Consider the following 21,450-nt stretch of genomic DNA (forward strand, 5'->3'; position numbering starts at 1 on the left):
AATATGTATTCCAAGACGAACAAAAGTGGTGCTGTGAGTGCAGATACATGTTTGTTCTGGCACCATAAGGAGAACCTTATCCATTTTTGGAGGTAAGTGGTATGTGTGGTTGGTTTTCTGCTATTTACTAACACCTGTTTTACTTGTTCCAAGCAGGTTAACTAGTCATGGTGGAGCCACACCTTTAGGTGAAGTTTCTCCAAGTTCAGGTGGAGGACTTGACCACCTCCTTGTGAGAGATGGCCCTGTTGGAGAGGGAGAGTACATGGTGCACAGATATGGTATCAGGTCTGCCTGGGCTATGTCAGAACTATAAGTATGACCTTGTTTTGACGGTCTGTATCTTGTGTATTACTCTGGAGATTAGTGGTACAGGTGGGAATAAGTACAGGAGAGGTGCATCCCACCTGATTAGAAAAGCGTCTCCTAGGGATTGTGTTCCCAGTCCTGCTCGTAAGCAAAATTGCGGATATTTGTTGTTTCATTGTGTGGCAAATAGGTCAATGCAGGGGAACCACCACCGTTGGAATATGTGTTGTAAGACACCGGTGTTCAGTGCCCACTAGAGATCTTGGGAAAAGTGTCTGCTTAGTGTGTCTGACATCGTGTTCTGGCGGCCCAGGAGTAGGAAGCAGTAATGGTGATGTTGTGAGTTATGCACCAGTTCCATAATTTTATGACTTCTGTGCATAGGGTATGAGAACGGGGTCCTCCCTGTTGATTTATGTAAAACATACATGCAATGTTGTCTGTGAGGACTCTTACTGTTTTATTCTTTATCACTGGGAGGAAGTGAACATACATGTTGCAAACCATGTGCAATTTGAGAAGGTTGATGTGTAGTTATATTGCACACATTCACTGGTCTTGTCCACCAATGTAATGAATGCTGGACTTTTGGTGTCAATGTTAGGCTTTTGTTTAGACTGTGCTTGTCTGATATGTATACTGAGCTTAGCCATCCCTGTAGTCCAGATGCGCCCCAATGAAATCCAACTGTTGTACTGGAATTAGAGTTGGTTTTTGTTCGTTTATTTGTAGCCCTAGGGTCTGAAAGAGGGTGACAGTCCTCTGGGTAATGTCTCTCGTTTCTGATTGGGTAGGACCTTTCAGTAGGCATTTGTCTAGATATGGGAATATCATTATTCCTGGTCTGTGCAAATGTTCTGCTACTACCGCTAGGGTTTGGAGAAGACTCTCCGAGCAGTCAAAAATCCAAATGGCAACACACTGTATTGGAAGTGATCTTTTCCTACTGTGAACCATAGGAACCTTCTGTATGCAGGATTTATGGTAATGTGAAAGTATGCATCCTGTAGGTTCAGGGGTGAAAACCAGTCTCCCTTTTCCATTGCTGGGATTATTTAAGTCAGTGTGACTATCTTGAATATATGGATTTGTACAAACTTGTTGAGTTTTCTGAGATCTAATATGGGTTTCCATCCACCGTTTTTCTTTTGGGTCAAGAAGTAGTGGGAGTCTTCACAGCTGTTGTCGGTGCTGTGTAGGAGGAGTTTGGCTTGTGTTTGCCTCTTGACTCCTTAACATTGCCAGCAGCGGCACCACTGCAGGCGGTGCCGGAAGTTCCCGGTGCATCAAAAGTGCTCACTCTTGGCATACTCTGCAACGACAATAGCAATGTTGCAGAACACGGCTTTTTTTTCAAAAGGTTCTCTCTGTGGGGTCAATGTGGCTCTTTTCCTCACTTTCTTGAAGGAATGATACTGGTTTCCAGAAATGACATGCCGGGAGAGTCCCTGGTTGAGGGGTTCTGCTGTCCAGGGTCAGAAGCTGGCTGAAGGGATTTCTCCATAAGAATAAGTTTCAGGCGGAGATCTCTATTCCATGTGACTCAAGCTTTGAGGTTGCTGAAGTGAGTACACTTTTGTCGTGTGCGCAACTGACCTAAGCTGTGGATGCAGGGTGAGTGGCCATCAGAAATCAGCACAGAGTCCTTGCACGAGGAACATCTTTTGAAGCCTGGTGAACCAGGCATGTTTTTAATGTCCCTCGCTGATGTTGTTTTAAAAAAACAGAATAAATGAAAGGAGGGGGTTTTTTTTGAAGGGAGAACAAAAAAGATGTGCAAATGTCTAAACTAGTAACCAAGACCTAACTATCACTAATTAATTCTAACTATTTCTAATTATTTTTCCTAGGTTGTCATTCAACACCACTATGGAGCTCCGTCTCAGGCCGAGGACAGCTGAAAAGCAACTGAGGGGTCGGGTCACACACACGATGGTCAAAGTGCCAATGGCACCATGAGATGACTACTGTACATGTGCATCTCTGATGGACACTGCTACTGAAAATCTCTGATCAACGGTGCCAGGACGCACCAACACCTGAAGTGGAGAACCCCACAGGGACAGCACTCAAAGAAGAATTGGTAGCGGCATCGGTTCACAATAAATCTGAGACATCTTCTGTGGCCACAGAAGATACAAATGTGAAAGTAGGAGTCCTTTAAGTCAAGGGTGGCATACCAATTCCCTGGATCCAGGGAGGGAATGATGGAGGCCAGGGAGACCATGCGGAACCTCAGTTTCCTGAGATATCTGTTGAGTTAACGCAGGTCCAGAATGGGCTGAAGGCTCTCCTTGGTCTTCGGGATTAGGAAATATCAGGAGTAAAACCCCTTCCCTCTCAAGTCTTGAGGAACCTCGTCCACAGTCCCTATCTGTAGGAGGGAGTGCACCTCCTAGGTGGGAAGTTGCTCATGAGAAGGGTCCCTGAAGAGGGACCAGGATGGGAGGAAGGGGTAGATGAAAACTGTAGGGCACAGTCGATCATCACAGTACTTCGCACGCAGTGGTCCAATGTTATGCAGAACCCCAGAGCTGAAGTGGGACAGTCCGAAAATAAAAGTGGAGACAGGATCTGAGACAGGAACTGGTATAGTATCCCCAGGCACACCTTCAAAAGGTCTCCTTGGGCCCACTAAAGTACCTATGTGACCTTGGTTGGGAAGAGGCTGACGCTACTTGTAACCTCTCCCTTTCCTTTTAGGACTCCTGTCATAGAAGGGGAGACCGGTACCCTCTCTACTTCCATTTGGTGCCAGAGAGTCTGGGGACTGGTGGCGGACCAAAGATGGTTGCAGTGATGGTATCAGGGTTGGCTTGCCCCTAGAACAGCGGTTTTCAAACTTTTTTCCTGGTGACCCAGTTGAAGAAAATTGTTGATGCCCACGACCCAACGGAGCTGGGGCAGAGGGGTTTGCGGTGTGGGAGGGGCTCAGAGCTGGAACAGAGGGTTGGGATGTGGGGGTGAGGGCTGCAGGGTGGGGCCGGGAATGAGGGGTTCAGGATGTGGGAGAGGGCCAGGCCTCTGGGGTGGGGGTGCAGGCTCTGGGGTGGGGCAGGGAATGAGGCATAGTTTGTCCTTTAGAACTTTAAGCAATTAAGGATTAAAGATATTTCTGGAATACTGAATTTGTGAACTATATTACAGCGATATTTATAAGGAGTGTTGATGACTGTATGATCTGTAGAATTGTTTGTTTGCTAGACAAGGGAGAGGAACAGGTGTGGGTTCTGAATGACATTATAGAGGCAGAGTTTAAGGTGCCTGGGAGTCCCCTTGGTGAGTGTAGTTGATTACTGCCGATGTGCTTCATATAGGACCAATTTATTTCTGAGAATGGGTGTGTTTGCACGTATGAAACTGCATAGTTTCACCCTATTTTTTCTGGCTTCAAATTAGACATTGTTTGCCCCTCAGCAATTTAACTATTTTGAACAGCTTGTATATCTGAATTTCCTTTTCTAAAATTTAAAACTGAAGGCACTGTAAAGACAGAGACCACTTCATTCAGTGTTTGTAGGTAACTTCTCAAACTGAAATATTTCCAGATCTTTTAAAAAAATAGAGAGAGTGAGGATACACAGGAGTGTTAAGATTTCCCAGCTCCCACAAAAAGGTCCTAAGACTTCCATTGCCAATGGATGGAGAATTACAAAGCAAATCTATTTGGAGCTGTGATTACATCAATTACAGTGGAGCAGTGAATTTGCTAAGCACAAAGCGTCAGTTTGAGAGATCTCTTAGGGACTCATGTTTTTCTTGGGAACAAAGCCTAATGGATGTTTCATGCAACCCTTTTTATGGCACCCAAGAGTTTGCTAGGTACCTCACAAGACAAGTTCAGCAACATGAGTCCTGCCACAAACTAATATCTAACATGATGACATAAGACAGTGAACAAGGTAGTAAGGAGGGTAGATGGGGTAGTAGTACACAGAGGGATGTGTGGGTTGTCAATAGAGTAAAGCAAACGTTGGCTACTTTCTCGTAGGCTTAGAGAAAGAAGAAATTTTTAGGTTGGAAGAAGGCTGGGACAAGGTCAGAAAAGGTATTCTGAGCATCCAGGCACTCTGGAGATGGTGGTGGGAGGAGGAGTGGAGAATGGTTGCTGTCAGAGCAGAGGCAATGGCAGGCAATAAAAAAATAAAGAATATTTCATAGCAGAGGCAGAGTTGTGCAAGGCCTTGAAAGCAAATACAGGTAGCTTGAATTGATGTTTGCAGAAGGGTGAGCCAAAGGATGGATAAAAGAGTGGGGGATGACAGATCAACGGGCAAGTAATAGGATCTTAGTGGCTACATTGGTGTCAAAGGCCAAAGAAGAGGTTGTAGTGATGAAAAGAGGGGATGAGGTAGACCTATATGAAAGTTTTAGCACTGTGGGCAGAAAAAAAATGTTGGATCTTATAGACACTGTGAAGAAAGCAGCAGCAAGAGCTGGACATAGATTCGATTGTTGGAGGAGAAAAATCATAGATGGCCTCCAGTTTACAGGCTTGCGTGACAGGCATTATCTGTTGTGTGTTCAACAATAAGAATGGGAGAGTGGAAAGTGTTTTGGTGGAAAGAAAGGGATCCAGTTTTGGCTATTTAAAGCTTGAAGGAATAGCAAGGCATCAGATAGGTTTAAATATGCGATTGGATAACAAATAAGTAAGGAGGTGGATTGGAGAAGTGTAAGAGTCATCAGCAGAGAGAGTATAACTGAAGCTGTTTGAGTGAGTTAGATCACCCAGAAAAGAGTGGACTGACAGAGGAACTGACACATTAAATATACCAAAAGAAATTCCTCTCACCCTTCTTTGTTTTTGTAGCATAAAGCAAGTGTATCAATACAGCTCCTACTGTGATTAGATACAAAGCGTGTAGCTCCATTTTTATTACAGTTGCTACAAAGGAGCTGTTAGTGAGCGAATAATTAAAATTGTTCTATAATAATATAGCTGAAAAACTTTTAAAAAACATTTAATCCTATTTTTCAGCCTTAAAAATATTTTTTTTTAAATGAACTGCTAATGTGACACAGACTTGCCCAGACATGTATATTAACCAGTCATACCATCTTCTCAATATTTCACCTAAGGGGACTGCGTGTGGTCTCTGCCAAAAGCTAAGAACTGCTGATTGTCATGGTTACTGTGAGATGTTTGCACAGGAAACATTTAAACAAATATGTAAAATGTAGATTATCACCTGAGATGAGTGGACTCTCAGGGATATCTCAATCAACACTGAGAACAATGGACATCTGTGGAGATAGACTATGTTCACTTTCTAGATCAGATGCAGGCTTAAGGATTTACAAAAAACAAAAGAACTCCCCCCCGACCCCCACCCCCCAAAAGCTTCTAAGGGACCACTGTGGTAAGATACAGTAGTCTGCAACTATATAAGAAAATAGAAAAGAGCACAAGATTTTATCCATTACAGAGGAGAAACCCTGCACGCAAGGTGTCTCATGAAAGGCAGATCCCAACTGTTTGAACTGGACCAGCACTGCAAATACTGTATTGACCTTTGGGTGAGACATACTTTACTAGAGAGGAAAGTTAATAAGTACAGGCTATAGTTTGTGTCTTATGTTTTTCTTTTACCTGTAACCTTATGTTTACAAATCCTTATACTTGCGTTTATTTGAATATTTACCTCACGCTCTGAAAAAGTAAACTTCAGTTTGGTTTTACTATAAATCTGTTTAAGTGCCCTATGCTAAGGTGAGTGTTGAACTGAGGGGAGACCCATGAACTAGAATGCATTGTTTCTATGGATGCAGCAGATCGGTGTACATTGAAGGTGTCCAGAAGATAAGGGACTGGGCACCCAAGTGTAACATCGTGGGGTGTGTAAATTGCTAGCCTTTGAGCCCCGCATTCTCTCCCTACAGAGCCCAGAGTGGAGTGTTTATGTTGCCAACAACCAGTAGTTGGAGAAGGTTTCTACTGGTGAGCACAGACAAGGCACAGTCATGCTGTAACGGTAGTGATTAATCCCAGGCACCTCAGGTAACCCCCCAAAGTGTCAATTACTGATCGTTAAATAGTTAATAATGCTACTCAACATTTATTTTTAAATAATTTGCTAGTATGTTTATCTTCAAAAATATTATTCTATGCCTGCAGAATACATATGCCAGTTATGTGCAACTACCAAAGTTCATTTAAGTTATATACAGGTTGCATAATGGATTTTTACTTTAATCAAAGTTGGTATTTTCCTTCATTTATTAATGCAGATTCTATTTTATAAGAACTTCTAAAACCACATACCACTGTACCAAGATGCTGACATATTTGAATTCTTGAATCAGCTGCAGCAACACTAAGTCTTTTATGGGATCTTCTTCCATAGCGTTAGAGGTCCAACTCACTTTCTACATTAAACTCTGTTTAAATCTTGCAGTAAAATTCAGTTAATGAATGGTCAGTTACAGGACTTTCAACTTAAGTACTTCTGTGGCCCTCATCACCATATTCCTTACAGTTTTAAGGGAGCTAGTATGTTTCTTTCCTTTATTTAGTCTAAGTAAGTCAGATAAACACAAGAGCAAGTAAACTCAGACCTGCTCTACACTTAAAATTCAGATCAACCCGGAGGCAGAACTAATTGGGAGCTTCATCATCACTGGTTAAGGGTAAGCACCTTCTAGTGGACAGGTGTGGTTCTGCCTCCCAAAAGTTCATGGAGATTGAATACCTATTTGAGTACTGTCCTGTGTTATGCAGGACATCACACTGGCTGATCGTAAGTGTCTGTCTTCTGGCCTTAAAATCTATTCATCTACGAATGACTGAAGAAATTAAAAAGTCTTGCACCACCACACATTTTTCCATTAGTTCAGACAGATTATCTCCAAAGAATTTTCTAAGTGCAGAAATCCATGTCTAGCTTCTCTATAATAGTGGGCAATGTTAACTGCCATCATCAAAACAAGAAAGGGTGCATACATGGTTACTGAGTATGCCTAGTTTAAACTGCAAATGTTAAACACACTTTCTGATTCTGTGTCAGATTGCCTGAGGTGGAAAGAAACTGAAAGCATAACTAGACATTCAATTTTAATGAAAGGGCATATTCAGAACATCAGCAAGGGTAGTCGAACACATTAAATGCTTTCCTTTCTTTCTCCAAGTCCTGTTCCTGAACTGTCATTGTGATTGCTTGATCTTTCATTTGCTCAGTGTCTTAAATACAGTACTTCTGTTATTTAATAAGTGGCCCACATAAGAGAGCAGACAACTATATCAAGTGGTTACTACAGAGAGGAACTTCTGAGAAATGTAGATGCTTTACAAGAAGGTAGAAATAAGGCCAGCTGTCCCTTTCTCACATCACGGAATTTCCCTTCTTAGATGGGAAAGTGGGGTGGGGAGGAGACAGACCGACTATGCAAGTTTCTGGGAAATGGTCTTCCTTTTTTTGTATGGGAGTCAGTGATGTAGCCACAGGAATGTTAATTTTATTTGACAACAATGAATTTTATTAAGGAGGGGCTTCTATTCCTTTTAAAGTTCTAGATAGATCATTTAGAGAACTAGAGTCAAGGTCTCAAATTGGTTGTGCCTTCTGAGCCTCTTTAATATGATCTGAACGATAAAGCACCTCTCCCTCTTAAAAACTGCACTGCAGCCAAGAGATGGAAACTTGTAAAGAAGAGGACCTTTGTGAAACAGATAACGGACGTTTTCCTGAAAGATATGCTCTAGGAGGAATTATTTTTGGGAAGCTCCATGGCCTGTGTTATACAGGTCAGACTAGGTGATCCCAATGGTCCCTTCTGGCCTTGGAATCTGTGAACGATGAGCAGAGTAAGGCCTGCAGTGTGGACAGACAGAAACACGGCTTGTTACTAAAAAGGTCGTTGTCCTAAAGGTGAAATTCAGAATTTTCAGAATTTAGGCCCAGCTTCCCTCCCCGCTGCTGCCACCCTATAGCAGGCCTCTCAAGGGATTTCTGCTGATATCCCAGGCTGGGGCCTTCAGGGGAACACAAACCCATCTGGCTCATATTGGTTCAATACATTAGAAAGGGACAGCTTTTCTGAGGAGTCAGTCCTTAAATCCAAGTGCCTCTCCTGAGACAGAAAGAACCCCTGTAGTAGAGGGAAGACAATAATAGATTGATAATCATTCCACTCAAGTATCCCTTTCAAATCTGTCTGACACTGGATGATCACCTCTGTGAGGCAGAGACAGAGTCCAGTGTTAGGTTAAAGTCAGGCCTGAGAAGTATAGCCTCTGCAGACAGAAAAAACAGTATCACTGATGCTCACTTTCATCTAGAGTTAAGGTTTCCCAGTGACCGCTTGTGCCCTTCCATAATATCAAGTTCTGCAAAACTCAAACTTCAGAAAAACAGGACACAGTTAAGTTACATACCCTATATAGCCTTAATATTGCCCCCTGGAGCTGGCAGCCACTGGGGAGTTATCTGCAATGGTCTGAAGCTGCATCCAGTGAGAGAGCTGTACCTGTACTAAATGGCTTAAGTGGTGGAGGGAATAAGTGGGGCAGATTGGTGGAGGTGTGTTTGTGGGTTGAAGAGATAGAGATTAGTTTAAGAAGCATCACAGAATTGTGGCTGTGATGTGGGAGGGTTTGAGCCCACCCTGTGGGTGCGTGTAAAGAAAAAGGGAGCATGTGAACCTAGCGGAGTTGCCTGAATCATTTTATTTCAAAATTAGCAAAGCACAGGGGAGGGAAGGGGAGTGTCTTGCCATGCAACAGGAATGGTCAGTAATGAGGTGGGATATGAAAGCAGTCTGTGGGTTTAATGATGGGTAAGGGAACATATAGGTTTAGATGGTATCCTGTAAGTGCAAAGTGGTATTCTGAATAGGCTAAGACAGTGTAGGGCAGGTGCAGGTAGGTCCTTTCCTTTACAGTGAAAGTTGCAGGTGTTGGTAGGAGTTCGTGGTCATTATGGCAGCTGTAGACAACACGTAGAATAGTGGACTATGCACTCCTGGTCCTGCACTCTTCTCCCTGCCCCTCACCACCCAGCCAGTCCTGTGCCTTCCAGTCCATCCACCCTCCCTGCTGGCCCCCACCATGCTATTTGTCCAGGCTTCCCCTCATCCTAGGCATTCCCTAATGTGTCTATGTGGCATTGTATCCCATTTTCCAACTGTACCTGACCTTCGAATCAGAATTTTCCCTATGGATGATGAGAGAACCCCAAGGCTGTTTTAAAGTGTTAACACAATTTTCTGAAAAAGAGCTGTATCCTGTGCATTCCTTGGCCACTCTGCATTTTTCCTCACATGCCCAACCCCTTCATTCTTGGTATGTGCAGCACACAACACTACACATCCTTCTACAGCATAGAAGGCTCAGAAAGGGGTGAAGTGGCCCATTTATCTCAATACGATGGCATACCTGAATAAGAACACCTTAAGATGAATGCAGCGTGAAACAATAGTTCTGAGATGTATGAATGACTCCATTCATATCAGTCTCATTCCCCCTATCCAGCCAACTTCAGGAGAGCCACAATAAGAATTCATATTCTCAACACCTGCATGCTCCCAGTATGCCTGTTCTCAGCTGCATACCCGAGGGACAGGGTTTTCCCAGTTCCCCTACACATAGTGGGGAAATAGGGAGACAGGCTCAGACCCCCTAGAAGGACAAGGTCCCCCACACCCTAGCTCACAGAAGGGGCAGGCAGGTGTATTAAACCCCCATGCATGGTCTGGGGCCCCCCCAGATCATGGTGCACACATGGGAGGGGAATATCAGGGTGATACATATGCTCCTATTTCCCCACAGTCTGTCACTCATCTCCGCCCCCGCCATGTTCCCTTTTCCTGATGTCCCTACCCCTGCCATTCCCCATCACCTAATCCCTCTACCCACCCATCCCCATTTATCCCTCTCCTCACACCCCCAAGCCCTGTCCTCACCTATTTCCACTCATTCTTCTACCCCGATCACCTTCTTCTCCCAGCATACATTTGCACGTACAATTCATTTTTTCAAAAATAAATAGTTTCAGAGCCTTTTGAATATTTACTATACGCATATTATATTTCCCCAAAATAAAAATTCTTCTTCGACAGAGGCAGATTCAAGCAGTATGCCTCCCTTTTTAATTTCCACCCTGCGTTGGGGATTTGAATTCACAGTGCCTCGGTGGGGCTCAGATTCAATGGCCAGAACATTCCCTTGAAGCCATGCAGGTCCTGCCAATCTTCGATGGCTTTCAACACCATTGGGCTCTCTCTCTGTACATGCAGAGGGTAATCCATCAGGTAATCCTTATGCTTACCAGAACACTCAACTGGAGAAAAAAAAAATTTTTACTAAGAATGCTGTAATTTGATTTCTCCCAAAGGGCTGGTGGGTGCCATGCATTTTGTAGGGGTAACCCTTGAGCACTAGAGATCCTAGTGCAAGGATCTCAGCCATGGTTTGATCTCTAATTGTACATGAAAATGTTGCCAGCATGTCAACTTTAAGAGCTTTTTTTTCCTGGGGGCTATATCTTGGGAACCCCTTATTCAAATTGTCCCAAATTTGGTTCACTGACCAAACCCCACTTCCCCATGAAGTGCACAAAATTTCAAGGCAATCCGAGTAACCATATGGACTTTAGAACACTTGAAGTTGAGCTTTAAACAGGAAGCCTGTCTTGATCAAATACAACAGAGCTGGTGGCACTCTGCTATAATTAGAGTGAAAATGGAGGGGCGGGGCACTACATACCCATCATAGCATAGCAGGCTCAGCGAAATGCTGAAGTGGCTCATTCATCTCAATGAAATGTTTTCTGGTGAAAGAAGACCCAGTGGAGACAAATATACAGCCTGAAACAATAGTTCTGAGATGTATGAACTACTTCATTTACGTCACTGAGTGTCCCATCTCTCCATCCCAGTGCTGAAGTGTTTCTGATGCAAACATGCCCATTCTCAGATCCTCACCCAATATCCGCAGTGTGTTCTTCATGCATGCTCCAAGTACGTCTGTTCTAAACTCTCCATCCAGAGGGGCAGGGCTTCCCCAAACCTGGTTCGGGGGGGGGAAGAAAACTGAGAAGGGCTCAGATACCCTTTGAGCGACAAGGCAACCCAGACCCCAGCTTACATGAGGGAGGCAAGGAGAGGGTCTTAGATTCTCCCCCTTCAGAAGGGGAGGGGGCCCCAGACCCTGGTGCATGCACACACACAGAGGCCCAGAAAGTAGGGCTGGATCCCAGATTACATTTCAGAAGTAGGCAGAGAAGACGGGGTCAGATGCACCAGATCCTGCCCCACACACAGAAGGGTAGATTGTGGGGCTGACAGGCACCCTATCCCTATTCTCCCACGGGTCCCCAGCATCCCTTCCCTGAGCTCCCCAATCCCTCTCACCTCCCCCTCTCACTCATCCCTTTATCTCCCTCCCCCGATGCAATCCCAAGCCCCCTCACCCTCATTCCCCATAGTAAGCATGCAAACTGATGTGCATATGAAATTAATTTAAAAAAATAGATAATTCCTGCATTCTCCACACTAGATAACAGAGTAAACAGCCTTGTAGTGTAACAGAGCAGTGGTTCTCAACCAGGAGCACACACTCGTCTGGGGGTACACAGAGGTCTTCCGGGGGTACATCAACTCATCTAGATATCTGCCTAGGTTTACACCAAGCTACATAAAAAGCACTAGTGAAGTCAGTACAAACTAAAATTTCCTACAGACGACTTGTTTTTCTGCTCTATATACTATACACTGAAAAGTAAGTACAATATTTATATTCCAATTGATTTATTTTATAATTATAAAAGGTAAAAATAAGCAATTTTTCAGTAATAGCGTGCTGTGACATTCTTGTATTTTTATGTCTAATTTTGTAAGCAAGTAGTTTTTAAGTGAGGTAAACTTGGGGGTAAGCAAGACAAATCATACTCCTGAAAGGGGTACAGTAGTCTGGAAAGGCTGAGAGCCACTGTAATAGAGGGTGTTACCATGCTAGTGATGGGTGATCTACAAATACCTGAGAGGAAAAATAGCTTCTCTCCTCTGAAAACTCCTAGTGCACTCCACTAGCTATTAGCACTGCAATACGTATGAGCATGAGAAAGTTCAGAGGAATTTTCTTACATACACTCCAATCACCATCTTTAGCAATAAAAGTTGTCTACATTAGGTGAATATTGACATTTTATACTATATGGTTTAAACCTCAGACATTGAACAGTGGAAGACAATGAGAATTCCCCATATAACATCAGTAAAGGAGGTCCCTTCATCCAGCAAGACCAAATCCTCTCATCTGTATGATCCCATTTATGATGGATACCTAGATATCTATTAAGGAATTTCAGATGCATGAAAATCTAAAAGTCAAACAAAGTATCAGTCATCATGGCAGTCATCTCAGTGCTTCAATATTACGTAGGATGTTTAATAGGAAGCAAATTTATAACAGGAAGAGTCAGCATATTTCTTTGCTCACATTCTTCTGAGCAGATGCCTTGCAGCAAGATAACAATTTAAAGCCCAACTGTAGATCTTAGCTCTATTGTTTATACATAGGCAGTCCTAAGGATGTACAAAAGGACATACTAATTTTCCTGTTCCAGAACTCTGAAGGATACCATTACAGTACTGGCATTAGCACAGGATTTGATATTATGCTAATTATATTCCCCCTTTCTAATCAAGTTGTTTCCTTAGCTAAATGACTAAGAGAACCAGAAATGTTGACATACTCTGATCCTCAAACCCTAAAGAATCTAAGTTAAATATATAACATTTCAGATTTAGATAGAAATAAGTCTTTTCACTTTCCATTATAATTCACTCCCAGAGGGTAAAACAGCCTAACGTCACTAATTTGCACTAGCAGTTTTGGCTTTTGCAAGTTGCAATTAAAAAAAAAACACAATGAAATTTAGTTATAACTGTGATAATACTTTGCATCCCTCTCAAAAAATGTTCTGTACCGTGTTTTGTAGAAAGTCAAATCAGTAACACAAAATCTTACTACTGCACCCTGATACAGTAACTCCTCACTTAAAGTCCTCCCGGTTAACGTTTCGCTGTTACATTGCTGATCAATTAGGGAACATGCTTGTTTAAAGTTGCGCAATGCTCCTTTCTAAGGCCCTTTGGCAGCGGCCCGCTTTATCCACTGCTTGCAGAAAGAGCAGCCCTTTGCAGCTAGCTGGTGGGGGCTTGGAACCAGGGTGGACTGTCAGCCCCCCTCCCGCCCCCCATCAGCTCCCCACTCCTAAGTTCCCTGTGCGGCAGCCGCCCAGAAGGCTATTAATTGCCTGTAGTTCAGCTGTCCTTCCCCCACTGCTATGTGCTGCTCTCGCCCTCTGCCTTGGAGCTGCTCCCAGGAGCCTCCTGCTTGCTGTGTGTGTGTGGGGGGGGGGGGGAGGTGTGCTAATATCAGGGTGTCCCCCTACCCCTTGCTCCTGCCACCTGCTTACCCTAGCTCCATAGAGCGGGGGTGGGGGGGGGAGACAGGACATGACAGGGCTCAGGACGGAGGGAGCTTGCAGGCAGCAGCTACTGTCTGTCTGCCATGCTGTCTCCCCTCCCTCCATTGTGCTGCCTTGTAGAGTATGAGGCTACATTAACAACGTGTTAACCCTTGAGGGTTCAGCAGAGTTCTAGTTCATCATTTAGCAGTAAGGTATTCCCTTGGACACATACCACCCTCTTCCACCCGCTGACTCCATCACCTCAACCAAGCTTCACAATCATCGCTGTGTACAGTATTAAATGGTTTGCTTAAAATGTATGCTGTGCATACATATATAACATCTATATTATTATATGCCATCCACAGCCTCAGAAACAACTCTGACATCATAATCAAAAAGGCTGACAAAGGAGGTGCTGTTGTCATCATGAATAGGTTGGAATATGAACAAGAGGCTGCTCAGCAGCTCTCCAACACCACTTTCTACAAGCCATTACCCTCTGATCCCACAGATGGTTACCAAAAGAAACTACACCATTTGCTCAAGAAACTCCCTGAAAAAGCACAAGAACAAATCCGCACAGACACACCCCTGGAACCCCGACCTGGGGTATTCTATCTGCTACCCAAGATCCATAAACCTGGAAATCCTGGGCGCCCCATCATCTCAGGCATTGGCACCTTGACAGCAGGATTCTCTGGCTATGCAGACTCCCTCCTCAGGCCCTATGCTATCAGCACTTCCAGCTATCTTCGAGACACCACTGACTTCCTGAGGAAACTACAATCCATCGGTGATCTTCCTGAAAACACCATCCTGGCCACTATGGATGTAGAAGCCCTCTACACCAACATTCCACACAAAGATGGACTACAAGCCATCAGGAACACTACCCCCGATAATGTGACGGCAAACCTGGTGGCTGAATTTTGTGACTTTGTCCTCACCCATAACTATTTCACATTTGGGGACAATGTATACATTCAAATCAGCGGCACTGCTATGGGTAACCGCATGGCCCCCACAGTATGCCAACATTTTTATGGCTGACTTAGAACAACGCTTCTTCAGCTCTCGTCCCCTAATGCCCCTACTCTACTTGCACTATATTGATGACACCATCATCTGGACCCGTGGAAAAGAAGCCCTTGAGGAATTCCACCATGATTTCAACAATTTCCATCCCACCATCAACCTCAGCCTGGACCAGTCCACACAAGAGATCCACTTCTTGGACGCTACAGTGCTAATAAGCGATGGTCACATAAACACCACCCTATACCGGAAACCTATTGACTGCTATTCCTACCTACATGCCTCCAGCTTTCACCCAGACCACACCACATGATCCATTGTCTACAGCCAAGCTCTACGATACAACCACATTTGCTCCAACCCCTCAGACAGACAAACACCTATAAGATCTCTATCAAGCATTCTTACAACTACAATACCCACCTGCAGAAGTGAAGAAACAGATTGACAGAGCCAGAAGAGTTCCCAGAAGTCACCTACTACAGGACAGGCCTAACAAAGAAAACAACAGAACGCCACTAGTCGTCACCTTCAGCCCCCAACTGAAACCTCTCCAATGCATTATCAAGGATCTACAACTTATCCTGAAGGACGACCCATCACTCTCACAAATCTTGGGAGACAGGCCAGTCCTTGCTTACAGACAGCCCCCCAACCTGAAGCAAATACTCACCAGCAACCACACACCACACAACAGAACCACTAACCCACGAACCTATCTTTGCAACAAAGCCCGTTGCCAACTGGTGTCCCCTGAATAGATATGTGGACACCATCATAGGGCCTAATCACATCAGCCACACTATCAGAGGCTTGTTCACCTGCACATCTACCAATGTGATATATGCTATCATATGCCAGCAATGCCCCTCTGCCATGTACATTGGTCAAACTGGACAGTCTCTACGTAAAAGAATAAATGGATACAAATCAGATGTCAAGAATTATAACATTCATAAACCAGTCGGAGAACACTTCAATCTCTCTGGTCAACTCGATTTCTGACCTCAAAGTGACTATCCTTCAACAAAAAAACTTCGAAAACAGACTCCAACGAGAGACTGCTGAATTGGAATTAATTTGCAAATTGGATACAACTAACTTAGGCTTGAATAGAGACTGGGTGTGGTTGAGTCATTATACTAAGTGAAACTATTTCCCCTTGTTTATTTCCCGCCCCCCCCCCCCCCCCCAGACGTTCTTGTTAACTCCTGGAAATGGCCCACCTTGATTATCACTTCAAAAGGTTTTCTCTCCCCCCACCCCACTCTCCTGCTGGTAACAGCTCATCTTAAGTGATCACTCTCCATACAATGTATTTTTTTTCCCATGGTCTGTGTGTATATAAAATCTCCTCACTGTACTTTCCACTTTATGCATCTGATGAAGTGAGCTGTAGCTCACGAAAGCTCATGCTCAAATAAATTGGTTAGTCTCTAAGGTGCCACAAGTCCTCCTTTTCTTTTTGCGAATACAGACTAACACGGCTGTTACTCTGAAACCTGTCATAAACTGGTTAGTCTCTAAGGTGCCACAAGTACTCCTTTTCTTTTTATATATATTATATAGTCTTTTGTCTGGTGAAAAAAATTTCCCTGGAACCTAACCACCCCCCCCCCATTTACATTCATTCTTATGGGGAAATTGGATTCGCTTAACATCGTTTTGATTAAAGTTGTATTTTTCAGAAAGCAAGGAGCTACTGTATTAGATCTTTCATAGAATCAATCATAGAATATTAGGGTTGGAAGGGACCTCAGGAGGTCATCTAGCCCAACCCCCTGCTCAAACCAGGCCCAATCCCCAATTTTTGCCCCAGATCCCTAAATGGCCCCCTCAAGGATTGAACTCACAACCCTGGGTTTAGTAGGCCAATACTCAAACCACTGAGCTATCCCTCAGTGAAAGAAGACCACTTGGTAACATATGCAAGTTAATATGTGCATCAGCAAGGTTCTGCTGTGACTGAAAGGCATTTATAGTTAAGCATTTGTACATAGGGAGAATATTCAAACTTTTTCAGTAACATTCAATAAAATCTTGTTGCTTCCCCTGTCAGCCTCACCTGTGGTATTGTGCGGGGTTCTCAAAATTATAATCAAGTTCTCAACTCCAACTGTAGTTCTCTAGTAATGTTTGTCCTCCTGTCTAATGCTGAAACAGATTAAACAAATTAGGTTTTGACTTTTAGTTTAAATTTACATGATAGCCAAAACAGATGTCAGCTTAAATTTGTTGTGAAGAGTGTCTAACCAATATGTGATGCTTAAGTAAATGCTGTACTGTTTTTGCAGATCTAGCCTCTCCTGCTACCCTAAAAAACTCTGAACATCCAGAACGCAAGCTTGGATTACATCTAAATGCGATTCCAGTTAGATTCTAATACAGTTCCCATCACCATAGCATGAGCAACTCACAACATTCTGAAGTGTTAAAGATATAGTTCTCTCTTCCTTGCAGAGTACAGACTGGCCTTTTTAAAAAAAGCTGCAGTGATACTGTGAAAAACCTAATCAAAAGTAGGTTTCAGAGTAACAGCCGTGTTAGTCTGTATTCGCAAAAAGAAAAGGAGTACTTGTGGCACCTTAGAGACTAACCAATTTATTTGAGCATAAGCTGTGAGCTGTAGCTCACGAAAGCATTCAGCATTTATCAGGATCTCAGTGACAACATCCAACCCCCAAGACACACTCAAATTTTAAATATAGTTAGGTGGCCTCTTCAAGAACAAGTATGTGGCTTTTAAAGAGATATCCTGTGTCATATTTCAGCCTCACTGAATTACATTCTTCCAACACTTAAGGGACTTTACTAAGGAGGGTTGTCTCTAAGTTCCCTGTAAGCTGCGCGGCTGCGCAGCAGCCTATTTAGCACCACTCAGACGCTCAAGGAACCGTCCAGGGACTTGCCGTGGCTGGGGGAGGGGCACCTCTCCCCCAGCCTAGCCCCCAACTTGCCGCAGCCAGGACGCCCCTCCCCCAGCCCCAACTCTGCTGTGGCATGGCCAGAGCAGCCAGAGGCAGACCCAGGCACAGCCAGGGGATGGCTGCCTATCCTGAAGGCCCAACCCCAGAGCTGCCACAGCGAGGGGAGGTGCCTCTCCAGCCCAGGTGCTGCTGCGAGGAGAGAGCCTCTCCCCCTGCCATAGCCCCGAGCACCCTCCTGCACCCCAAACACCTCACCCCCTACTCCCCAACCCTGAGCTCCCTCCCACCCTCCGAACCCCTCGGCCCCACCCCCAGCACATGAATTTAGTTAAGTGCACCGATATGAAGGTGATGTGTGTCACAGCCCCCATATCGGTGCATATCATAAAATTCATTCTGCACATGGGTGGGAAAATTAGAAGGAACACTACCAGTGATATGCTCATTAGTAATTTCATACAATTTTGGATAAGAGATTTTAATTAGCAATCCTACAAGTCTAATATATGGTAAATTTTTGCTAGCTCACCAAATCTGATGCTCGTTATTAAGGGAAGTAAAGTCAACTCTGAAGTGATACCACCTCCTCCTAGATATCAAATACTATATGACTCAATCACATTTCAACTGCTGAGAAGACTTCCTGGAGCCTCTGATCAAGCCCTAGTTACACTACTACCTATCATGCATCAATCAACTTAAAGCTAGGAACCTCAAAATTCTTTAAATTCTCTACGTAAGAGGCACACCCAATTGCATTTGATTGTCATTGTCCTGCTGCAAGATGATGTGTCTTCAAAGCAGGATTCGAACTCAGCTTGCTGGTTCCTACTTCCATATTTCATCCATTAAGCCAGCATCATTTCCACCTGGAGCTCAGAAGATTACACTGCAGTGATAAAACCAACATCTACAGTATAATTAGCTTCTAGAGAGTGTTCTTATTTTAAGTAGAGCAATATGAAAATGATTGCTAGGCAGAGCTAGAAAATCAGTTTCCCTGCAGGCATAGTTAGCTGGCAATAAGGCTTCAAAGTATGAACAAACAGAGAAGCATACAAATTCCTATCAGCTAATTAGTTTTGCTCACTGTACTTAGAGTAGTAACTCAGAGTGACACAATCCTGATATGGAAGAGATTTTGTCCCTAAAAACAATGAATTAAGATCAAATATATGCAGACAATAGCAACCATTACTTTAGTACACAGACTCATTCAGATTTGTCATATCCCTATGTAAATTCCCAGTCAAGAAAAGAGTGAATTGTATTTTAAAATTTCAATTTAATTATCCATTTAAAAGGTCCTCCATTAAAATAAATCTCTACAATGCTATATTAATATTTTGAAATTCATAAGTTTATTACATAGCAGCAACTAAGTCGACTTTGTTTTCAGAGCTCATCTACATGTTTACAGCCTCTCAAGAGTGTAAGAAAGTAACACTGTAAATCTGACTTGATACAGAAATCAAAACTGACTACATGCACCCTTTCTCATAAGTACAAAGCACACACCAAGAAGAGAGATTGTTAGCATCTGTTTTAGTAACAAATTCTCATGTGAAATTGGATAAAAGATTTGCAATATTTTTTAAGTTGTGTCCATTTAAAGCCACCAGCTAAGGACTGCTGAATATCACACCCCCAGCTTTTTTCCCCCAATCAGTACCCTCAGAGGAATTTCTTAAAATTACCTTTGAGATTGCTTCACTGGTATCTGCAGACAGACACATTGCGCTTAAGGCACTTTACATCACTAGTAATCATATGACTGACTGAGAATGTGCCATTTTCAGTCACATTATAGGTGGCATTACCAGCTCCTCCTAGAGTTCAGGTTGCTTGATACTTCCCATTATAAGATGCTTTTTATCAGGGATGTGCCTTTTTCTGTTCCTGTGAAAAAAGTCCAAATTTGGCAGTTATCAGCCTTTGAAAAAGTCTCAGTTTGCACGTGTTCAGCAGACTTAAGAGTTTGGCAGCTAAATTATCCAGAGGTTATCTGTACTGGGAATGCTCCATCCTGCGGCTGAGCAGGAATTACTTTACAATCACTGTCTCGGACTGCTGGGGGTCATTGCACCAGGTACAAAACTTTCTTAATTATCTTTCTGCTGACACCCGGACAGGGTGGAGGAGGACACAACATGACTCGAATACGGAGGGAACAAGAGCTGTACTGGAGGAGGGGTGGCACATGCGAAGACAAGCAATCAGAGTGGAGAAGAGAGAAGACTATGCCTGGCAGGGGCTGTGCATAGAGAAACTGGGAGGAGACAAGGTGCTGCAAGGGTGGAGGGGGGAATGATTGGGACTGACCTGGCAAAAAGATGGTACTGGAAACCAGTGGAAAGGGGCCAGGGGAGAGACGTTAGATGAGAAGCCCAGGACAGGATAGCCATGAAGACTTGAGAGCAGAGCGGTGTTGACAGACAGATTCATACATTCCATGGCCAGAAGGGACCATTGTGATCATCTAGTATGGAACAAGGGCAGAAGGGTATCAGGATTAGGGAGGGAGATAATGCACAAGAAACTATGACCACTAGAGAGACACCCCTCTCCAGAACAGAATTCAAGATTCCAGTCTCAACATTCCTCTGTCAGCAAATATCTGTGAAACTAACTGCTATATGTGGGTCTCATCCTCATCTAGTGGCTGGTCATCTGCCTTTATGTGAAACTACTACAGCCATCAGTTACTCTGTTACCCAAGTGGTTGTGCTATAGATTTAAAAGTTTCATCGCATCCGATGGGAAAAAAAAAAATGGGTGTCAATGATTCCACACAAAACATTCCATTAAGTTTAGTTTAAAAAACACAACAAAAACCACACACACACACACCCCCCACACCAGAGAATTACATACAAAAGCATACATTAATAGAATGTTAAGATGGCAAATTCAAGTACTCAAGTTATGAAATGCCAAAACTAACACTGCATGTGCAAACCTAATTCGACTCCCCTGTGCGTATGCATTATTATGCAGTCCTAATTACGTGACTGTTTTTGCCATAAGATCTTTGCCTCATTCAGTGCACAGAAAGTACCATGCTCTAGGAATGAATCAGGATTATGTACTGAAAGAGGCTGTTGGTACAACCCCTGTCTCATTTGTGGCTGAAGCTGAAATGTGTTTAGTGCAGGAGGCAAAGGACTGCATGAAGAGAAAGGTTGTTTTCATGGTTAAAGCAATCTCATTTTCTAGGTGCCCAACTCTAGACCATGGGGTCTAATCTGCAGAAATGTTAAGCACTGTATAGCTGCATCTGAAGTCAAATGGAGATGTGCTCCGAACATAGAAAGTGTTATATAATGCTACATACTCTGAAAAATATGAAGCCCTCAGCCTCTCAAATTGGGCACCCAAACTTAAGATCAAAGGTGTCCACTAATTTCTCAGTGCATCAGTTCTCCAGCTGCAGAATGCATCTACTTCATCTCATGTTACAGGCATGTTTTGAAAATAAGTTAGTATTTACGAAACACACAGCTACTAACAAACATCAAAAAACCAATATGGAAATAGTTGTATAGTGTGCACTAAATAAGGCATGGGGCCAAACTCCGGAAGACTATGATAAAACAAAATGTTGAACAGTTGCTCCTCAAATAAACACTATCCTTCCTATGTACTGAATGAGAGAGGTCCTGTGGGGAAAAAAATATGTGATCATATAGTTACAGAGTATCATAACACATACACACAAGAAGGGCAAAATAAATTTGCCTAGGCAGCCTTAACTTTGGCATGGC

At 43.5% G+C, this 21,450-nt stretch overlaps 1 protein-coding gene across 3 annotated transcripts in view; it reads right to left on the reverse strand.

The window, feature by feature from the left end:
• Positions 1-21,450, reverse strand: part of LOC141983395 (KAT8 regulatory NSL complex subunit 1-like) — a 139,913-nt gene that overhangs the window by 100,028 nt on the left and 18,435 nt on the right. The window contains exon 3 of one of the 3 annotated variants that reach the window (XM_074946486.1): positions 19,384-19,585. The exons of the other annotated variants lie outside the window; for them this stretch is intronic. The gene's annotated coding sequence lies outside the window, so the exon portion shown is untranslated. The remainder of the gene's footprint in view (positions 1-19,383; positions 19,586-21,450) is intronic. 3 annotated transcript variants of the gene reach the window in all.

The sequence above is a fragment of the Natator depressus genome, chromosome 2, assembly GCF_965152275.1.
Source record: "Natator depressus isolate rNatDep1 chromosome 2, rNatDep2.hap1, whole genome shotgun sequence".
In the NCBI taxonomy this organism is placed as follows: domain Eukaryota; kingdom Metazoa; phylum Chordata; order Testudines; family Cheloniidae; genus Natator; species Natator depressus.